This window comes from Hypanus sabinus, chromosome 24, assembly GCF_030144855.1.
Source record: "Hypanus sabinus isolate sHypSab1 chromosome 24, sHypSab1.hap1, whole genome shotgun sequence".
Classification (NCBI taxonomy): domain Eukaryota; kingdom Metazoa; phylum Chordata; class Chondrichthyes; order Myliobatiformes; family Dasyatidae; genus Hypanus; species Hypanus sabinus.
The window spans coordinates 22190379-22214588 of NC_082729.1; positions in this window are offsets into that span (position 1 = coordinate 22190379).

A 24210-nucleotide genomic window follows, 5' to 3' on the forward strand; every position below is an offset into this window, starting at 1 on the left:
CTTTTATTCTGATAGGCTCATACGTCACTTGTACCGGCAACATTTCGTTTTTGAAAGCCTCGCGCTTTCCATGTACATCTTTGTCACAAATCAGCCTGTCCCACTCCACACTTGAAAATTCACTCCTGATGCCATCAAAATTGCTCTTTGAATCCCTTTGGGCATCAGTTTTTGTATTTCCCTCCATTCAGAAATCATCAACCATTCATTCCTTCATCCTAATTGCATGACCATTCACTTCCAGTCAAGATGTTCCACCTGCCACATCTTTTCCAATTCTCCTCATCTGCAGCCTCTCTACTTCGTCAGAAGTAGCTGCCTATCCACTCACCTTCATATCGTTTGTAAATTTTGCAACAAAGCTATCGAATACATTAACTGTTAATTAGGTAATTAACACATAGCAGGAAAAAAAAAATCTCTACCAGCACATACCGTTGTGGAACAGCACTAGTCACCTGCAACCATCTAGACAATTTACCCTTTATTGCCACTGTTTGTTTCCTCTCAACTAGCCCTTCATTAATCAAGTGAAGATCTATTTCTAGGCACAGCTTATTTATGCCACCCTAAACTGGCGATCACTTTATTTTACTTCTCAGTAAATTTCTGAGCAGGTATTAATATTCTGTGACTGACACCACTGTGACCTGGAGTTCTTTGTTCTGTGGGAGTGGAGTGAGAAGAGGCTGGAGAGAACCAGCTGGAGGTATTGACCTGGTGGGGGACCGAGTTTTGATGAGACAAGGTGCTGAGGTCTACGAAAGATCGGCGAATATCGCTTTTCCTCTGGTGAAGCTGCATCTTGTCCATATTTGACTTCTTAAATATAATGTTACATTTCTTGTTATCTTTCCTTTGCTCATGCTCTAGTTGAGTTAAGATTCATAATCATACTTCCTTTAATCGTATGTAATGTGCTGTCTGCTATTTCGTGGCATTGAGATGTAACAGGGTAGCAAATTATACCGCATCCACATGAAACCACCTGATTTCGTTGGCTGCATAACTCTAGTGAAAACACAATAATGTCCCTCCAAGCCAATGAGATTGAGAAGGCTGTCTCGCCGAGTTTTAACAGGTTATCAATTTACTTAGCATTCACACAAACCAAACCCCGGTATGTGTGGATGCTGAGTAAATTGATACCCTGTTACAACTCGGCGTCACTACATTGGGCGCAGCTTCCTGTCGGTCCGCCATCTTATGCTTCTCAAGTAGTCACACATTCCTTATGAGAACTAGTTCTCCAGGCATTCGTTGGGAGTAGCCAAACTTTTGATCATATCTCCTCTTATTTCCTTGATTTTGCTAGGTAGCCGAAACCTCCACTGTTTCTAAATCCTTTTGCAGCTCGATTCTCAGATCAGACACACAGTTCTGATAAGGCTTCTGTTGTATATGTTCCTAGCTGGTCCCAAACAGAGAGCAAGGGACAACAATACTTCGCGCATCAGAGATTAGCCAATACGGCGAGTATCCGGTAGATTTGTACTATGTACAGTTATAGCAGAGGGACCAGATGTCCAATACGTTGACTTTAAAAGCTGTTTATACTGAACCCCAAGGTTCCGAACATTTCTGGGAAGGTTCGGTTTAACATCTCGAGCAAGAGATAAGGCAGAATCCTCGACTTCTTTACTGCAAGTATGCCCAGTCACTTATGTATGAGCCTCCTCTCGACATCCTGCGCCTGAACGCTATGTTTCCGTCTGGGGAAGAGATAATAAACGAAATATTTCTCCCATAACACTTTGGCCATGTGGGCGCCCATTGATTCTTGATAGAGAAGGCTTGCGCAGATCTGGTGCAGTGGCCCGTAACAACCAAGACATATGCCATGTTGCTGTCATCAAGCTCTATTGATAAGAAATCCATGCATTCCGCAGTCTTCTGAAACATGTTCTCAAACCCCGTCATGATCTCTGTTGGGCTTTCCTTCGCCCCAAAAGCATTATCTAGCTCTTGCATGCAGTCCGCGGAAGTGGAAAAGGGGTTCTGTGTCTTTCAGGATCTCATTACGCCTGCTTTCGGCCCCCTTAGATACTCTACCAGTCGATGTCTTTAAATGTCATCAGAGCACAGACACTCAGCGATCATCTGAAAGGTCTGTTTCACCTATATCTCGTGCCCGTCTCCTCTGTCGGAGGTGGGCGTTATCTGCGGGTACATTCTCAGCCTCCGATAACCAGGGCTCTCCCCTTGTGCACTTGGCCATTTACTCCCAGAGAGGTAAGGGCCGATACCAACTCAGGATGCTGAACCATCGCTGGAGAACTGACCAAGACTTCTAAATCAGACCACTACTTGCCCTCGCGCAGCAGTAACGAGAGCAACTTGTCTTTAAAGTCTCTACCCCAGGCTACGGGAAACTTGACTTCCACTTCGGCATACTTGTCCACACTCTCCTCCGCCTGGAAAGTATGGACAGCACACTCTTGCGGCCCCAATATAACTAGGAAGTCTCACTGAATCATGGTCAACGCTAGTCTTAAATAAAACAAAGACGGCAATTTTGTCAAACTCCATTGCATGATCGTAACTATTCCAAATGTTTTAACGGTACTCAGGGTCCTAATTAGAAACTCATTGGGCCTACGATTGTCTACCCCTGACAATACACACACATTCCCTTCCGATAACCCCCTGGATTCGCTCCACCGTTCAAGCTCTGCAGTGTCCATATTCACTTTACCGGACAGCACTGAAAACATGGGCTTAAACACAAAGCTCATTAGAATCATAATATTCAGGGCATCCAAAGAAATCAATCCACGACAATATCCCCCGCTCAACCCCCAACGATTCCCTTTGGCTGCGTATGCCAAGGGGATACACACTCCATTCCTGCCAAGGCCGTAGGTTTGGGTTGGCTTTCCCACAACAAAACCCGGTGTGTGTTTAACCCCCCCGGGAAAAGTTTCACTGCCAACGCAATGGTTGTTCTGTAGAAGCAATGTTTGGATTATAGTCCGAGATTATGGATGCTTTGGAATGTGAACATTCCGATGAGGTGTGTATGTTTTGTGCTGTGTGCCTGACACAGGTATGAGCTGGGTCCCTTTGTTCGGGGCGAGGTGAAGTAAGAAGACGCTGGGGAAAACCGGTGGCAGGATGGAACCGGGTGGGAGTCCCGTTTGTCGAGATGGATTGCGAGCAAGGTTCGAAAGGTGGCATGTGCTTTCACGAAGACTGGAAGACTGGGTCCAGCGTATGAGTGACAGAAAAGTCCGGGGGGGGTGGGGGTGGGTCACAAGATGTGGATCATATTTGGAGTTCATCCAGTTGCACCTCCAGCTCCAAATCCTAAAGGCGTTGTGTTAGAAGGTCTCCCTGCCTTTCCACTTCCTGGAAGATAATCATTTCACTCTCCTGACTTAGCTGAGCAGATATGGAGAATAGTAGGGGGAAAAACGAGCTTTTATTTCCTTTGCTTCCTCTAATTGAAGCCGCTGAAGCGTCGGAAAGCTAAAGCCCTGAAATCATATAAAAACTTAAAAACAAATAAAACCTACAGCACAATACAGGCTATCGGCCCACAACGCTGTGACGAACATGCATTTATTTTACAAATTACCTAGGGTAACCCACAACCCTCTATTTTTCTAAGCTCCATGTACCTATGTAGGAGACTCTTAAAAGACCTTATCGTACCTGACTCCACCAGCGTTGCCAGCAGCCCATTCCATGCACTCACCACTCTCTGCGTAAAAAATGCCCCTGATATCTTTTTTACCTTCTTCCAATGGCTTTAAATCTGTGCCCTCTCGTGTTAGCCTTTTCAGCCCTGAGAATAAGCCTCTGACTATCCATACGGTCAATGCCTCTCATTATCTTTTACGCCTCTGTTAGATCACCTCTCAACCTCCGACGTTCCAAGGAGAAAAGGCGAGTTTGTTCAACCATTTTCTCATAATGCATTTTCCCCAATCCAGGTAAATATCCTCTGCACCCTTTCTATGGTTTCCTCATGCTTCCTATAGTGAGGTGACCAGAACTGAGCACAGTTTTCCAAGTGGGGTCTGGCCATGGTCATATATAGCTGTTACATTACCCGTCGGATCTTAAACGTAATCACACGGCAAATGAAGGCCAATGCTCTTTATGCCTTCTTGATCACAGAGTCAACTTGAACAGCAGCTTTGAGTATCCTATGGACTCGGACTCCAAGATCCTTCCAATCCTCCACATTGCCCAGAGTCTTACCATTAATACTATATTCTGCCATCGTATATGACCTACCAAAATGAACTACCTCACATTGATTACCACTTCAACACTGTCCAATCAAACGATGGCCGTTGTTGTTGCATCTGCCTTCCTTTAATTTGCTTCAGTAACAAGCCGCAAACACCGATTGTTCGCTGGTCAAATCTTTATTATGATGGCGCGACCTGCTCCGCCCTTTTATCATCGGGCAGTGGACCTGATTGAAGAACCCCTTCTCTCTAAACTTCCGAATTCCTGATTGGCTGATGTTCAATCTAGTTTGGTCAGATACTGGGGATACCTTCCATGGAGCGCCATGTTCTTCCATTCTTTACTGTTTTATCCTACTCTGCATTGGTGCTTTTATTCTACAATTTTATTGTGATTATTTTTATGTTTTTTTTTCTCAGTTCAAGCTGGCAAAAGCTGAGGTACGATCTCAGCCAACAGCAATCATTTCTCAATTACGAGGAACTTTTAGAAGTTCTGGTGGGGTTTAGCATTGCCCTTTTCTGGAGATTTACCAAAATATTGTTGCGTGCGTCTTATAGTTTAATGTTATGTGTCCCGACTTCGGATGATGCCAGTTGTTGATATCTCTATTCGGACGGTGTCTGCCTTGTTCACGTTTTACAGTGTTTCAGTTTCCTCTTTTAATTCAGCATACTTTTGTTATTTTTCACTTGATTACTGTATGTCGTGTGCGCTTGGAATGGTTATATCGATTAAGAAAGCTATTCCTCTAATATGATATTCCGACAGTTATGATGGATGGATGAATGATAATAGATGGGTCCATAATTTTTACAGGATTAGGCTTGCGTTCGTCATGAAATATGGTTCATTCTCCGAGTCTTCATTTTAAAGCAGGATTCTGTTGATGCTTGCCATTTCATTTTGCCCATGGAAGTAATCAGATTGAATTAAATTGCAGCAGGATCTGTGATATGTTAGATTGTTTCTCATTTTCTCCTGGTGTTTTCTGCATTTATCACCTTGAACGTGTTAGTCCTTTATTTTACAATTTTGAGACTTTTTGTGTTAAATGAGGGGCCCTGTATTGACACAAGGAACGCTTCTCTTGGGGGGAAAAAAGGTCTTCTACTCTCAGCAAGGCGTTCTATGCATCCTTGTGGATATCTATTATTATCAGATTATGGAGATGTCCTCCATCGGTTAACGTCGACTTCTATTGTGAAAAAATCTTCATTTTTCCGGGTCGTGCCTCGATGCACGTTTGGTAGCGTGTACTCCTTATTACTACCGCACATGGAGTTTTCATTGACGAAAATATGTCCTCAGGAATGTTACCCGAGACAAATCCCAACGCTTCAACTTTAGAGAGCAGAGTTTTTCTTGTGATATTCGAAGGCATCGTGATAATCATATAATGCACTCCTGCCACCGAGACTGCTGTAACCTCACCAGTAAGTATGGAAAATTCCAGCTAATAAACGTTTAGGCTTTACTGATGCAGACAAAACGACCTATTACCACGGAGAATGCCGGAATGAAGAAGAGCGGAATTGGTACATGGATTAGTGAACATGTGTTATGCCGGTACGTTGAGAGAGCTAGGGTCTACAACTTTAGCATGAAGAAAGATCAGATACGACCTAATTGATGTGCATCGGGTAAAACGAATCATTGTTGGAGCAGATATTCGGAGAACTTTCCGCCAGGGCGGATCAGCTAACAGCGCAGTACATATTTTTCAAGTGACTAGAAAAGATAAAAAAAAAGGTGTCTTTACACAGAGAAGGGTTGTGGTAGAGTTATTTCAGAAATTATTAGAGACGCACATGGTTTATAAGGACGTGGAGTTATGTAGGACAGAAAAATTAGATTCATCTTTCAGCAGGTAAACACGTCGGCAATGTGTCCCGGACCGAAGAGCTTTTTTTGTGCTGTAATATAATATGCCTTTTTTGTTAACTGATGTCTGGTCGTCAGTCTGGAGTGATTTGACGATTATTCAAATTTCTCACGATTCCACAATTTCGTTGGTGGATTTGGAAAGTATCTTTATAATTACATACTGTACTTCTAACACAGAGGCGTGGAATTTCACCAGCTTAAGAAATAACGAAAAATACCGTGATGTATTAGTTTACGCTTCGCTGATGCAGGACAGAACCACTCTCATGGCATCAGTCAGAATGTCGAAAGGGTAAATTAGATATAAAGATGCTACCGCAAACAATGTTTAAAATTAAGTTGGACAACCAAGTCATCAACGTGGAGAATTAGCGCTCGAAAACTTTGCTTCATTGTGAGCTGCAGGTTTTTACGAATCCTCAGATTACCGTCTTACGAAGAGGTTATTTTACATCACTCTTGCTTGATTTATTCAAATGCCCCTTTAAATATTCGAATAAGTATTATTTTCGAAGTATATATATGGCACCATATACAACCGTGAGATTTATTTTCCCGTGGTGATACTCAATAAATCTATAGAATAATCATGAAATAATGACTAAGAGACTATCCAACGACAGTGCTCAACCGCAATGCAGAAGGTAATAAACTGTGCAAAGAAAAATAAGAAGAAGTAATAATAATAATAATAATAATAATAATAAAGGCAATACCTAGTGAGAACATGGGATGAAGAGAACTTGAAAGTGATTCCACAAGTCCATAAGTCATGGGAACATTTCAATGATGGGGTAGTAAGTTGAGTGAAGTTATCCCACTGGGTTCAAGAGCTTGATGGTTGATGGAATGTTGTGTTGTGCACCCTGAGGTTCCTATATAATCTTTCTGATGGAAGTACAGAAAGAGCGCATGCCCTGATTGGTGCTTTTATACAAGACGGTGATGCAAACAGTGAATATGCTGTCCATTACACTTCTATAGAAGTTTGACAAAATGTTGATGTCGTGCCGATTCTCTTCAAAATCCTGAGGATTAAGAGGAGCTGCCATGATTCCTTCGTAGTGATACTTATTTGCTACGCGCAGGATAGTTTCTGCGAAATAATAACACCAGGAATTAAACGCTGTAATTCGTCTTCACCTCCGATTATCCAAAGAGTACAGACTCTCCGGTTTCCATCTCCAGAAGTCAATAATCAACTCCTTGGTCTTGTTCTCATTACGTAAGAGGTTGGTATTATTGAACTATTCAACAATATCTTCAGTCTCCCTCTTATGAGCTGTTTCATTAGCATCTTTGATTCGGCTTGCAATAGTGCATCATCAGCTAACATGAATTTGGCATTAGAGATGCAGTCATAAGTGTAAAGCGATCGAAGCAGGGGCCTAAGCACATTGTCCTGTGTTGGTCTGTGCTGATATATCGTACAGGAGATGTTTTTGCCAATCCGAACTGAATTAGGTCTGGAAATGAGGTAAGCCAAGATCTAATTGCATAAAGATATACTGAGGCCAACGTCTTGGACACTATTGATTAATTTTGAAGGGATCGTGATATTGAGCGCATCGAGTTATATTTATCTTTGCTGTCCAGATCTTCCAGGGTTGAGTGAAGTGCCAATGACATGGCATCTGCAGTGGATCTGTTGCTCATCATCACCCTCTGACCGCTCTTCATCACTGTGGTTGTAAGCAGTACTGGGCGATAGTCATTGAAGCTGATCACCACGCTATTTTTGGGCACTGCTGTAATTGAAGATTGCTTGAATTAAGTGGGTACCACACACTGCTAAAACGAGAGGTTAAATACTTCAGTAAACTCTCCAGATAGTTGATCACCACATTTGTTTAATACTGGGCCGCATGTCTTTTGTGGTTGCACATGCCGAAGGTTGCTCGCACTCCATCTTCAGAGCCTGCGATTTCAGGATCGGAGGATCTGGGTACTTGTGATGATTCCTCCGTATTTTGACTGTCAAAGCGAGTACAGAAGTTAGTGAGCTTATCTATGCCGGTTTATTTAACCTGATAGTAGGTGAAAGAATGCAAAAACTGGCACAATTATCGAGTATCCTTCGTTCATCCAAGTTTGTCGGGAATATATACTTCGCTGGTCAGATAGCTGTCCAGATTTCATATTTGGAGCTCGGTAACTTTCATCGTCACCAGACCTGAATGCCTCTCAGCAGGCTGCCGATCTTACGCAGGGCTTCACAGTATTGAGGACTCTGAACGTTTGTGTTGGGACGCGTTCATCTACAAATGTTTTAATAAAAAAAAACACGGGGCATAAAAGTAGAAGGGCTTGGTTTACAATGACAATAAAGAGCCATATGTTCCTGACGAAAGCCTCAATCACACAAATAGCAAAGGAAAAAAAGTACCTATCAAAATTTCTTTTGAAGTCACTGAATCAATCTGATTTTGTCGGCAAATTTAAATCTCACTTGTAAATCAGTAGGTTATTGAATTTACTGGTCACCGGAAAAGATGCATATTTTACGTCTTGACATATTGGTTTTCAGCAGTACTCTGACCATATTTTGATAACTTAATACATAAAATCTTCACTGTTTTGTACTCAAGGGACGGTCAAACAATAATAAACATTTTTGTTTGTGATGTTCCGTTGCGAAATGTGCTACAATCATTGGGAACAATGTTTCCACTGTGGGAATAGCACACTGTTATAAAGGAGAGGCCTTCATTGTCTCCTAGCATATCTGTGTTACAGGACGATTGTGTACCACAACAAAAGGTATCGTACACTTAAGGAAAATGGGATACCCCGTAATATATCACATAATACGGATTTACTATCCAGTGCTTGCTGCTGTTGGCGTTCCTGGTAAGTCTCACTAGGTAGTTATTGACAGTTGATTTCTCCTGTAATTCTTTAAAAGTATTCAATGTCGGCTCTTATATGGTTCCTAAAAAGTCTTCATGTTCAGGATTGAGGACTACATCTGTAGAAACATCATCAGGCCGGTACCATTTAATCGGTGCAATGCAATAGGAAATAAAACAGTTTTCGTTTCCTGAAAAACAATAAACGGGATTGGGGGGGGGGGGGGCTGAGCGGAATTGTGCTTGTATTGGCACCGGGTGGCATTGAAATGTCTTTTAAGAGACTCTTGGATAGGTACACGGAGCTTAGAAAAATAGAGGGCAATGGGTAACCCTAGGCAATTTCTAAAGTAAGGCATATTCGGTACAACATTATGGGTCAAAGGGCCTCTATTGTGCTGTATGGTTTCTGTGCTTCTAAGAACACATCTGGTATCGGCGTTGGATGTTGTTGTGTAAATCATGTACAGAATTAAAGAGATTACCTCATAGAAGGATCTAAAATCCAGGATTTTAAACAGCAGGATTCATCTTCCATGGATGGCATATATCCTTCTATATGCGTCCTGCTAGTTGTTTTTATCCCTTAAAATAGAAACCAGTTTTCTAACATTTGTGAGTATTTTGACTTTGACTTGGATCGGAGCAGGACCACACATAACTAACTAATTCCAGCTGGGAAAGGAGAGACAAAAATAAATATTACAAAAGACCTAATAATTACCCACAGCCATCACGTCTCCTTGCCCACACTGCATCAGAATATGGGTATCCCGGAAGGGGCTCTGCAATCAGGTGAGGACACACAAAGTTACAATCCCACAGGAGAACATCATACTCGACTCCAGTGATCGCACATGTATTTGGGTAAAAGGGAATCACTCTCATTTCCAGGCAACACACACAGAATGCTGGTGGAACGCAGCAGGCCAGGCAGCATCTGTAGGAAGAAGCACTGTCGACGTTTCGGGCCGAGACGCTTTGGCCCGTTGCTTGAATTTCCAGTATCTGCAGATTTCCTCGTGTTTGACTCTTATTTCCACTCCATTCTTGCTGGAATACGCTGCATGTTATTTTTTAGGTCACCAGGTCCTACCGAGCATCATTAATTTCAATGTCACGACAGTAAACATAAATGTTATCTGTTTTCAGCTTTGTACCGCTGTTTTCAATTTTCCTGTAATCAAAATTTCTCCAGGTTTCTCTCGCGAAAACGTGAACATTCCATCCGACCGCGTTGTTGTGAACGAATTTTCAGTGTGTTGCAGTGCATTATAACAAGTTCCTCGTGTTTTGATTCTGCTTATTGATCACCCGTGTGATACAGCGACCACGTATTCGGAAGGTCGTCATCATGCAGCACATTCAATGGTTTACTTTTTTTTATAAGCTAACTAAATTCACAGAGAAATAAATAGAGGATTCAGAAATATGATGCTCGCTTTATTACTCAGTATTGACACTGACCTGTCTTCCCTTTTTCCCATTTTTTGTTTTCTATTCCTTCGTTTTTTTTTGGAATGTGTCACGGTCCCGATCGTTAACTCCCCATTTTCTCCTACTTCCCTTTGATTATGTCACGGTCCCGGCCGATAATTCCCCATTTTTGATAGCGACACGCCTGGTTCCGATCAAGACCTGCAGCATAAAATATACCGACTTTCCGTCCACTCGTAGCCAGATCACTACTTTAACCAGTTTGGTAATTAACGTTCACGGGCGCTTCGGATTGTGTATTCTAAGTTTTACTTCAGTACCGAGGTTTACCTGTGTAACTCCGGCTCTCCATGTCAAGAAAACTATTGTCTACCACTTGCCTTTCTACGCTGCGTGTCAAGGTAAGTTCTGCCTGCCCCCTCCTCTCCTGTTCACCCTCCCGTTTGCCGCTCAGCTCCAGCTACTCCCATACCCTCATCTGCATCTCAACTCAATCTCCTTTCTCGTGTCCTGCGTTTCCGTTCGCAACGTTCACGACAACAGAACGATCTGGCCATCATGGATCCAGCTGACATAAACACCCCATAACAAGCCCGCGCCAGCCAGGGTTCTATACTGGGACAGCACGACCAACTCTTCCGGGAGGTCATGGAGAATCTTCGTTCCCTGTCTGCTCACGTCGCGTAGCTCGGCAAACAGCCTGCCATCGTGAAATCGATCGAACTCTGTCCCTTCAAAAGCGAGATTTCTGGTTGCCCATCATGGATGCTGACACTCGCCCCTTCGTCTCTCTCAAAAACTGTGTTTTCCTGCAGAAAATCCTCCCAACGGACACCTGCTGGGCTGCTCCTTCCCCTATCTGTCCCTGGCTGCCCTTGGTCCCATATTGCTCTGGATTCTGTCACTGGACTAATCCTTCACATGGTAACACTGCTATTTTCACCTTTGTATACACTTTCTCCAGTGCCGTGCACATCATAGCCCTTCCCAAGCTCCCTACAGCCCGTGAAACAGCCACCCTCCTTGTCCAACACGGCTTTCGAATTCATGGAATTCTCTCAGACATTGTTTCTGACCGGTGGTCCCCAATTCATCTCGCAAGTGTGGAAATCCTTCGCTCAAGCCCTGGGAGCTTCAGCAAATCTGTCTTCCGGTTTCCGTCCAAATACTAACGTTCAAGTGGCGTTAGCAAACCAGGATTTGGAAGCTGCACGGTTCTGCATATCCGCCAACAACCTATCATTCTCGAACACCCATTTCACTTGGGTGGAGTACGCCCACAGCACCTTGGTCAGCACCGCTACCGAAATGTCTCCTTTTGAATGCTCCCTCGGCTATCAGCCCCCTCTGTTATCTGCCCATGAAGATGACATCGTTGTGCTTTCAGTTCAGGCCCATCTCCACCGGTGCCGCAAGGTCTGGAAGGATGCCCGCTCAGCCCTGCTCTGCTCCGCTGACCGCATCCAGGATGATCGCCAATTGCACCGAATTCCGGCGCACAGCTATCGGCCTAGTCAGAAGGTTTGGCTCTCTTCAAGGGACATCCCCCTCAAGAGTGAATGCAAGAAACACACCCCTTGTTACGTTGGACCTTTCGAAATTGAGAGCATTCAGCAACTCCTCGATGGTCAACCTCAAATTGCCCAGATCTATGCACATTCATCCCACGTTCCACGTTTCTCAATCAAAACCCGTGTCTGTCAGCCCTTTGTGCCCTGCTGCTGAAGCTGCTCTACCCGCCCGGGTCATCAATGACTACTCCGCTTTCTCTATCCGGCGAATTCTTTATGTGCGCCCCCGAGGCAGGTGTCTCCAGTACCTGTATTCTCCACTCAATCATCATGGATCTTTCCCTCATCCGAGATTTCCACCGCAACGATCCGGACATGCCTGATGGTTCGCTTTGTGTCTCTCGTTGAGTGGAGGGGTGTACCGACAGTTAATACTCCATTTTCTGCGAATTCCGTTTGATTGTTTCACTGTCCCGACCGTTAATTTTCCATTTTCACCTAATTCCCTTTGATGGCGGCAGACCTGTTTCTCATCAAGCATAAGAACTCTGGCTTTGCAGCCACTCGTTGCCAGATCATTATTTTAGTCAGATTTGTAATTAACGTTCCCTGCCGCTTAGGATTGAGTATTCTAAATTTTACTTCAGTACCGAGGTTTACCTGTGAAACTCTGTCTCTCCATGTCAATATAAGGATTCCAAGTTTCACTTCAGTATCGAGGTTTACCTCTGTAACTCCGTCTCTCCGTGTCCAGAAAAGTATCTTCTACCGCTTGCCTTTCTACGCCTGGGTGTCAAGATAATTTCTGCTGTCTCCTGCTTTCCTGATAACCCGTTTGCTGGTCAGCTCCAGCCAGTCCCACACTCTTGTTTGCATCCTAGCTCAATCACCATGCCAATGTCCTGCGTTTGAGTTTGCTCCGTTTTCTACAACAAAATGTAATCCACAAGCAGCCTTTAATCTCTCCTTGTCCCAGTGATGTGCCTTGCCCTGCTGTATATGTGCGCCGTGACATATCATTTCTGGAGCTATTTTGTAAAAATGCATTTCTGCGTCTATGCTGATGACGCGTAACAATTTTCTCACATTTATTCAGTACGATGTTACAGAGCTAGGTCCAAGTTGCCACTTTGAAATTTCCAGGCACCGCATCCTTCCTACAGAATAAATTATGTCCTACCACTCATCTAGGAATTCATAGCAGTATTTTACTATTTATACAGCACATGTTACAATGGGTTTAAATTCCAATTTACTTATCTGTTTGTTCATTTTAATTATGCATCTGTTTATTTATATAGCTTGTACTTTATATATTTAGTATTTGTCTATTTTTCTGTTTGCCTATCAATTCATATAGTTATTTAGTACTCTTGGAAATTCTACCTCATTTGTTCACAGAGTTGCTTTAATTTCTGTTACTTTGTCCTCTGTAATATATTACTAATTTCCCAGACGTCTATAAATTCTTTAAAGGTTCTGTGTTGAATTCGAAATCAGTGCGTTTGTTTTTCAGCGAACAATAATTCTGTTCCGGTTTTAGCGTATTTGACTGAAGCATTACCCCGATTACGTTTTGGTAATCAATATCTGATTATTGTTTGTATTGTTTTTATTCGTCCCTGAATTATCACCAATTGTTCGCGATCATTAACCTGTTTTGGGCAATCCGTTGTCCTTTAAGAAATACAAAACTGAAATTAACCAGCCCTTCAGCTGAATTTCTGCTATTTGTTTATCTGTCCGGCTGACCACCTGCCTGCCTGTCTCTCGGTCTGTCTTTACTCTTGGTATATTCATCATTCATGTTAGTTGTACTAACTCCGCCAATTCTGCGATGCTATGATTTACCGCTGATTACCAGACGTTTCGCGTATATGTGCCAATGATCGCTAATCGCGCATGCCCCTGTCAAACCTTATTTCACCGTTGACTGACTGCTGTTTATGCTGCTGGAAAACGTTACTAATGGAGATTGGGAAAATGACGCTGATTTATTTCTTCCCCAGATTCAATGCTAATTATTCTGGAGAACATCCCTGTTCAGAAAAAAAAACATACAAACTGCGGCTATATACATTCATTTCTTTCCAGGCTTCAGGTTTAAGGTTTGCAGGTTAATAAGTTATCAACAGGTACACATGTGATAACGTCTGTTTTTTTTCTGTTAATTTCGCGTTCCAAATTCATCCATATTAGTTTACAATGATCATCGATAATTAGTCAGTTCCGTTCTTGTCCGATTTGTATTGTAGCGCTCTGACAACGTGCGTAACTCATTTGTTTAACCAATCGATATGTCGTATCAACGCGCTGACACTGCTGCTCATTTTCTTTTTGTATTTTCATTTGTTGATTCCAGTACTTCCTCGTTAAATCCTATTCTCCTGATACGGCATTTACTCCTCAATGTCATTTATATTCAAGTAACGTATTTTCCCATTCCATTCTTGATTTCAATTCTTTTATCTGCAACGCTCGATTGTTCTTTTCGGGATGAAAGCAAATGCTTTCATCTTGGCATGGCAGCGCTGTTGTCAGCATATGGTGAAAGAGACCCGGCTTCAATTTCCATCGCTGTCTATGAGGAGATTGCATGTTCACCTTCTGGCCACGTGTCTTCCTCTCACATCCCTAAGATGTTGGTTTAAATAGTTATTTTTTTTTTTCGTTTGAGGAGACATGAGCGTCGTGGGCTCGTTAATTTTATTTCACTTTATTCAGCGAACTGGAGTGATGTCGGCTCTTATGATGCTTCGAGCCACGCCACACTCGAACAATAACGATGAACCCTAACATAATCACGGTATGAATGTACCTTTACCCTACACAGTACGTCTTTGGAGCGTGAAAAACTGCAAAAGTCGTGAAAAACACACGCATTTTAAGGAGAGGGCTTTGGGCCGGAAGTAACTGTTCTGCTGCCACTTCTTTAAACAAGTCCACCGATCCCTCTCATTAACAAGGATTTTACATCCATAGAACAGACCACCGAATTGCTTTGTTTATCGCACCATTCTCTCAAAACTCTCTAAACTCATGCGCTTGAAAATCCCGGGAGATCAGACATCTCTGTGATACTCAAACCACACCGAATGACACCAACTTCTATTCCACGATCAAAGTCACTCAGGCAACAGTTCTTCCCTATTCTGAAGTTTAGACTGAATGATAACAGAACCTTGACCAATTATGCTTGTTTACTTTTTATACACTTTATTCTGCTGCAGAATTTTCCGATTAAATATTTGCATTAACTTACAGGTATATAGCTGTACCTAATAAAGTGGCCACTGAGTAAATATTTCCATAAATCAGTCATTTTGATTTTTCCACATGTTATGTGCATTCCATCATTGCAAATAACAATATCTGGTCATGCAGTTTTTGGCGCGAGAATTCCAAAGTTTGCTCAAAGAATAGTAGCAAAGCTGTGTGAGTTCAGCAATTCGGTGTTTATGTTTTAAACCTGTTCTGTTTTTTTACTTCTAACAGTTAATCTCGTTGCTCTTGTGATCCTGTCCCGAGGGAAGTGCGGCCTCTCTAAATGCATCACTCATTATCTGGTGGCCATGGCGGCGTCAGATCTGATAGTGGTTCTCGTTGTCGTCATCCTGGAGCAGATTAATAAGCTTTATTTGGTTGTCACTATCTTGTTCATGACTCCGATATGCTCCATCAGCCTTGTGCTGACGGTTGCAGCCCTGGACTGCTCAGTTTGGCTAACGGTTGCCTTTACTTTCGATCGCTTTGTCGCAATTTGCTGTCAGAAGAGTCGAAGAAAGTATTGCAATGAAAGAACTGCGACGGTAGTTATAGTAACAATATGCATTGTTAGTTGCACTAGGAGCATACCGTTTTATTTTGCCGTGGATCCGTACATCGTCATTGACAACCAGCCTTGGTATTGCATTCAAAAAGACGAATACTTCTCTGTGCCAGCTTGGAAGGCATATGAGATAATAGACAGTATTATAACGCCTTTGCTACCGATCTGTCTAATTCTGCTACTGAACACTTTAACTGTCAGACATATCGTCGCGGCAAATAGAGTGCGGAAGGGACTGCGGAACAATAGCGGGGATCAGAAGGATCCAGAGGTGGAGAGCAGGCGAAGATCAATGATTTTACTCTTCGGTCTTTCAGCCAATTTCCTATTGCTCTGGATGACGTATGTTGTACATTCTTTAAACTGGCAAGTGCAAAACTTTTTCTACACCGACAAATATTTGAGTAACCCGTTATATATTGTGCAACAGTTCGGTTTTATGCTGCAGCTCCTCAGTTCCTGCAGCAACACCTGCATCTATGGACTGACACAGAGGAAATTCAGGGAGGAGCTCAAAAGCGGACTCAAATTTCCGCTCACAATAATTCAGCGGATTTATAATCTATGAAACATGGAGATAACGGAGAAGAAATATGACACTTTGTGAATGTATTGCAGTTTTCCTGTAGCTCATGTGAGCAATTTATTGCCTGCCGATTCGAGACTGTATAATGTCATAGCTAGTTCCCAAGCACACAATTATTGTTGTACAGGATCTGCAGCAGCCCAAATTAAACATAATAAAGACAAAAAAAAACGCCACATGTATGCACGGAAGATAAATTATATACATTGATTGATTGCGTCTCAATTGTTACGTACCCCGTAACTGGGTGTTTAACCAGCAAAGATAGAAGAATCCGTTGGAGTCTGGTGGTACTATTTTTAAAAGTGTTAATTAGTAAAATACACAAATCAATATCAATGATGCAAATATATAGATAATGCACGTTAGTAATAATAAACCTAAAAGTGTGGGTATAATATTAAGTAATAATAAACAAACTCTATCGATATCTAGGGGATAATGAACTGTCATATGTGAGTATAAAGTTCAGTTCAGTTCATACGTGCTGAGGTAGATGTTGGTCGCTGTAATCGTTGTAGAGAGAGAGAGAGAGAGAGAGAGAGAGAGAGAGAGAGAGAGAGAGCAGTAACAGCTACAGGCAGGTCACTCCTTTACTTTCTTGATCCGTCGTTTTGTTGTGGCCATTCAGTTATGACCCCTCTGTCCTTCAGCTAGACCGTTCTTCTGTGGTGTACTCGTCACTCTGGCATGAGTGGACACACACACAAGCCCCCACCGGCCCTGCAATAACACTGTGAGTTAAACTGACCGATCCTTTGTTCGGTCTCCGATGCCCCCAAACCTTCACGTGGGTTCCAACACTCAACCAGTGCTCAATAGTGTGTCTCCTGGTGAGCCCGAGTGGTGTTTCCCCAGACCTCTGTTTCATCCCTACTCACGGGGTCTCAGTTGTCCATCAATTTTGAATGGCAGTGTCCATCAAACAAGCCCACTCCAGCTGTCCACTGAGGAGTTTTAATGAACATAATGGTTCAAGATAAACAACCCTCTCAGAAGCCATAAGTCTTTCAGAAGTCATATAAGGGTGAATCAACGTCTCACTCCCCTGCTTTATTTCTCTCGTATCTGTAGCAGATGTTCCAATTCCAGCATGTTTTTTCTTACATCTCACTCTCTCTCATTAGCAGCATAGCAACAGTAACGGTTTGTGATTCTCCTGGGGGGGGAGGGTGGGGACATGGGCAACTCTGCATCCTTCTGCCCATCAGAGCTGTTCATCTTTCGTAACATCTTCATCTTTCTGAGAATTTTCACCAAGGTGAAAATTAACTAATACAGCATCTTCTAGAATTACAGAATCTAACAAAATACTGAAGTGTTCTTAACTACAAAGGTAATACAGATATACATTAAAACCTAGCATCTAGATAAGCAGTCAGCGATTACATTGTCACTCCCTTTAATACGTTGTATCTTAATATCAAATTCCTGTAGCATCAGACTCCAATTTAATAACCGCCTATTTTTTTTTCTTTTCGTCAGCAAAAAAAAAAACTAAAGGGTTGTGATATTAGCTTAAGTGTACATTCCAAAATGTGAAACAACTAATGCGTGATTATACTCTGGTACATTACAGAAGTTTGTGCAAATACAAATCTCTATTTTACTTTTAAACTTAACAGTCAGTCTTCCATGGTGTTGTCTTTTTTATTTACATGCTTTGTCGAATTCCCTCAAAACCAGATCCTATTATTCAAAGTGGCACTTGGTCAACCGTTGTCCCTCTTTCACTTAACTCTCACGTGGTTAGCCTGCTCACCAGTGTGGAATAGGCCTTCACAGACTCCTTTCAAAGGAGTTATCTTATCACCAATGTTTTCCAAACTAAGCCCATTTGCTGAACTTCCACACAATTCGTTAATTTTAAGCAAGTCATTAATTTTATCTTCAGGACCCTTCATTCTATTAGTTTTCAGTTTAACATCTGCAAGTGATCCCTCTTTGTCAAAACAACACTTTTGGTTCTGTCATTCCAAATCACCTCCTTGAATAACATCAGCGAGTTGTTTACCTTTAAATTCGAAAACAAACTGTAATTGATTCAGAGGCACCTTGTTAACAAGTCATTGTTCCTTCAGCCTGGTTACCGCTTCTAAAACCAATCCAGACTTTAAATTTTCTTTATTCAACTTAGGAGCAGCACCGTTTCTTTCTCCTTCAATAATATTCACTTCACTAGCTTTCATCTCCTCACCATCTTTTAACACAAACAACTGAAAATTCTCACCTTCCACTGGTACCAAGGTTAACCCTTTGTTTACTGAACCAAGTCCATCGGACCCAAAAGGACTGCATTCCTTTCCAACTAAATCAAATACCTCAGACTTTTCCTGAGTTTCAATACTAGGTTCAGTACCCTGTGCATCCACATTCTTCACACCCCGAACACTCTCAATCGGGACATCTGCCTCATCCAGGCTTTCAATACCAGTCCCCTTTTCAAATTCTAAGTTCCCCTGATCCTCCCAGTTACTCTCTGGGCAACTCCCATCTGGAGTAAACTCAACCTTGCGGGTTAAAACAACTTCATCTGCTAACGCAGCAGACTCCTTTAAGGTAGCGGCATACTTTTCATCTAGGACTGCCCTCACATAATCGGGAACACATTTAAATTCTTCAGCTGCTTCAAACAGTTCTGTCAAGCCAGACAGATCAACCTTGTCCAAACCTAGTCCTTCTACCTACCATATCTGTTTCTCATCTTTACTCTGTGCCTCTATAAATTCTCTCCTTGCTATGAGTAGGTCTACCTCCTCTCCTTTACTCTCTTTCACCTTCCTATTCTCCATTTTACCACCTCCCAACCCCTCTTGGTACAGGGTCGGTAAGAACGTCTCAGCCAAATCAACACTGGACTCATTTAAACTGTCTTCTTTTTCAGCCGCCTTTCTCGACATGCTGCGAGTGAATGCGCATGCGAGATAAATCGTAGAATCTAGGGGTGGGTCCTCAGCAATCACAGGCTTGCTTGTCAGCTTCACTGGTGAACACACGTCACCACCTGCTAAATCGTTACCAAGAAGGACGTCCACTCCGTCTCTCGGTAATACTGACAGCACCCCTATTTCGACTGGTCCAGATACCAGGTCACATTTTAAAATGATCCTGTGCAAAGGCACAGCTTCTGTCCCTTTTCCTATGCGTCTTAATACCACCTCTCCAGTTTCAGGACCGAAATCTAGCACCTCACTTAGGATCAATAACTGATTAGTCCCAGTATCCCTCCAGATCCTCACTGGAACTGGGGTTTCTTCTTCTTTCACAGACACCATCCCTTCCGAAATAAATTTCTCACGCCCCTCTTGTGCTCTATCTACCCTTGCCTTCCCCATTGATCTACTGACCGACTCAATGCAACCTGTAGGGATCGCTGCTTTCCCTTTTCCTGCCTCCATCTTCGGAGCAAAGCACTTACATGCAATATGACCAACGTCCCCACAATTATAACAGGTCAAGCGAGGAACCTTCCTGCCAGCCTACTTTTCCTCCTCTTTACCTTTACCACTAGCTCCCGGCTTATTCTCTAGCTTAGCCGGTGGACTTTCTCTACCGTCCCTACTGCCTTTCTGGTAACTCTTATTTGGGGGAAACTTTGTCTTGTGGGTTATGACATATTGATCTGCTAACCTGGCAAACTCCGTTATAGACTTATTCGTCTTCTCGTTCAGATACGTCCGGTTATTATCCGAAACACAACCTTTAAATTCTTCAATCAGAATTAACTCTCTTAAACGATAGAAATCCTCCTCTACCCTTTCTGCAGCGCACCAACGATCCAAGAGCACACCCTTCTCGTAGGCAAACGCTGTATCCGTCTGATTCCACTGTTTCTTTAAATCTCTGAACTTTTGTCTATACGCTTCAGGCACCTACTCATAGGCCCGAAGGATAGCCTGTTTTACTTCCTCATAATCCTCAGACTCTTCCCGGGACAATGGCGAATATTCCCGTTGAGCCTTCCCTTTTAATACACATTGTAACAGCGCCACCCACTGATCTCTGGGCCACTTCTGATTCACTGCCACCTTTTCAAAATGCAAGAAGTACCTATCAACATCCGTCTCCTCGAACGGAGGTACTAACCTAAACTCACTACTAACATTAAACTTCTCCTCTCGGTCTGCCCCGCTACCCACATGTTGCCATTTCTCCCTCTCGAACTGCCATTGTTTCTCTTCCTCCTCTGCTTCCAGCTGCCTCATCTGGTTTAACAGAAGTTCATGCTACCTTTCTTTCTCCTTCTCAGTCAACCTTAATTATTCTATCTCTATCTGAACCTCACCGTCGGCTGGTTTCATCTCCGGGAACAGGTCCAATGCAAGCATTTGGAACACACACACGGATACATAATGCAAGGCTATTTTCCTTTGTATCTCCCACTTTCACGTCGACGATTTCACGGCCTAAAGCTTTAATAGTTTCGCAACGCGCACCAATTCCACCTTCCGGGCATCCTCCAATTCCCCCGAAATCGGGTTCTTTATAAATTTGTCGATTTCCATCTCTGCTGATTTCCCGTCTGGTTTCCCACGCAACCAGGTCAGATAATGGACTCATAGCACTATTCACTGGCCCTCCAATTTAGTAATCAAATCCCGGAAGACGAGGTCCCAATTTGTTATGTACCCCGTAACTGGGTGTCTAACCAGCAAAGACAGAATAATCCGTTGGAGTCTGGTGGTACTATTTTCAAAAGTGTTTATTAGTAAAATACATAAATCAATATCAATAATGCAAATAGATAGATAATACGCGTTAGTAATAATAAACCTAAAAGTGTGGGTATAATAGTAAGTAATAATAAACAAGCTCTATCGATATCTAGGGGATAATGAATTGTCATATGTGAGTATAAAGTTCAGTTTAGTACATACGTGCTGAGGTAGATGTTGGTCGTTGTGTTGTAATCGCTGGAGAGAGAGAGAGAGAGAGAGAGAGAGAGAGAGAGAGAGAGAGAGAGAGAGAGAGAGAGAGAGAGAAAGAGAGAGAAAGAGAGCAGTAACAGCTACAGACAGGCGAACTTTCATTTACGTTCTTGATCCGTCGTTTCTTTGTGGCCATTCAGGTATGACCCCTCTGTCCTTCAACTAGACCGTTCTTCTGTAGTGGAATCTTCACTCTGGCATGAGTAGGCACACACACAAGCCCCCACCGGCCCGGATCTAACACTGTGAGTTAAACTGACCGATCCTTTGTTCGTTCTCCGATGCCCCCACCCCTTCACGTGGGTTCCAACACTCAACCAGTGCTCAATAGTGTGTCTCCTGTTGTGTCTGAGGGGTGCCTCCCCAGACCTCAGTTTTATCCATACTCACGGGGTCTCAGTTGTCCATCAATTTTGAATGGCAGTGTCCATCAAACAAGCCCACTCCGGCTGTCCACTGAGGAATTTTAATGAACAGAATGGTACAAGATAAACAACCCTCTGAGAAGCCATAAGTCTTTCAGAAGTCATAATAGTGTGAATCAACATGTCTCGCTTCCCTGCATTATCTCTCTCTTATCTCTAGCAGATGTTACAATCCCAGCATGTTTTCTCTTATATTTGTCTCTCACATTATCAGCATAGCAACATTAACGGTTTGTGATTCTACCGGGGAGTGGGGGGCATGGGCAACTCTGCACCCTTCTGCCCATCAGAGCTGTTCATCCTTCGTAACACAATAAAGTAACACGATGTACAGTTGTTATTGTACATAACATGCCCCAAAATAAATAATCAATTAGCTGTTTTGGGGTGTACAGCAGCTGGTTAATGGATGGAGGCGTTGATCAGTTTTACTGCTTGGGGAGAGCAACTGTTTTTTGAGTTTACTGGTACTGGATTAGATCCAGGATAATTGTAGGATAAACAGTTTATTAGCAGGGTGGGTAGGATCCTTTTAGTGTGCCAGTTATACATTTGGCAGTTTTGCCTGACTGGATCGAACCTTCCTGTCCGCCGCAGTAATGTTTCCGCACCATGCAGTGAGGTATCATACCAGGATGCTCCTTACTGCGAATCCGTGGAATAACGTGAGTATAGATGTGTTTGTCCAGCTCTGCTCAGTCTCTTCAGTAAGCAGGAATGTCGTAAGTTCTCTTAGTTGTGTCGAAGGCATTCCAGTTCCAAAAGTCTATGTTAATGCTACTGCTTGTAGTTGGATTTTGGAATCGGACTGACAATTTCTGATTTTCAGGTCGTAACTGGCGGGATGTAACAATATCGCTGGCCCTGTCAGTGCTCTTCAAATCCTTTATAACCGATGAGGATGAAGAGAGAATCCATGCCTACGCCGTTTTCAAGCCTAGTCGACAAGTTGATTTTCCAGAAGTGGAATACAGTTTTCAAGGAGAATAAAGCAGTGAATGGAATATCAGAAAATGATCGGCAGAGGAACAAACGGAAATCCTGAAACAATGCTATTCCTTTTTCTCAATTCCTTCATCTCCGCCACAAATGTTCCCGAGGATGATAATTTCGTTTCCAGAGCATCACTCACTCTGTTATTCCTTTGCCTATTTGTCGTTCCCTATAATCTCCACGTTGCCACTTTTACCTGCAATCGACAGATATACAACACCTGACCATTCACCTCCAGCGATCCTTCTGATCAGTGCCTATATACTTCCAGGTAAGGCAATCTACTGGGGTCATCTTTTATTTCAGGTAGTCTCGGTGCTGAGGCTTCTGCACTGATCAGATGCGACACAATTAGGGGGACTGCTTTCTCATAACCCCCCCACCCCGCCACATCAATCACAAAGGGATTTTCCCGGCGTCTGACTACTTTAATTCCCATTGCCATTTCCATTCCGACATGTAAGTTCATACTCTGAACTTTTCCAGCAATAACGCCACTTTCAGCGTCGAGGATAATACCTCATGTTCCACATACGTGGACTCCAACCTGATAGTATGAACAATGATTTCTCCTTTCGGTAATTCAACGCCTTCCTTTCCTTTTCTTCTATTCCACATTTCACACTCTTACATCTTCCGCTCGCCTGCCAATCACCTCCTCTCGGTACCCCACACTCTTCCCTTTTTTCTATGGCCCACTCCGTCTCTTTTCCTGTCTATTTCCTCCTTCTCCAACTCTTCAGCATCCTGGCTTCACTGATCGCCTTCTAGCTATACATCCTTCCCCTCCGCCTCCTTTTCATCCTGGTGTCTTTCCCTTCCTTTCCAGTTCTCAAAAAGCGTTTCGGCCCGAAACGTCAAATGTTTATTTTTTAACAGATAATGACGATCTTCTGAGTTCCTTCAAAATTCTGTGCGTTTTGTTGGTCAATATGGATTGCAAGTTCTCTCACTGAAAATTCAAACAAAATCATAGTAATTTGCTGACTGCTGTCCGTCGAAAAGTTAATCATATTGTCCGGTGACACATTGTATAAAAATAACTCAATCTCAGTGTTTGTTAAGTGGTCCGTCGCTGATGCGATTGCGAAAAGCACTAATTGGCTGAATGAGCATTCCACAAACTGTACATAGGCTCCTTAAAACCGCGCATGTTGGCAGTTGGAACGATTCTTGCAACCTGTCGCTGTGTCATGAAGCAAATGGGATATCCAGCAATCTACTACATTGTGAAAATTTACTTTCCAGTATTGACAGCGGTCGGTATTCCTGGTAAGCCACTGAAACGTATCGTTCCCGTCAGTCATCATATGTTCAGTTACTTCAGTGCTAATTGCAACATTTTATGCGCATATCAGTGAACGTATACAAGGTAAACGTGTATTTTCGGCCATGCTCAAACAGTGTGTACTGTGTTTTATTGGATTGCTTTGATATTCAAATATCTTCAGTGTATTTATCGTGTTTCTGTTCGTTTTTGTACTGTCCCTTATGTATATTGTGATTTTTTGTTTTTTGTGCAACATAGCATCCAGATAGCATCCAATACTATCGTTCTCCTTTCC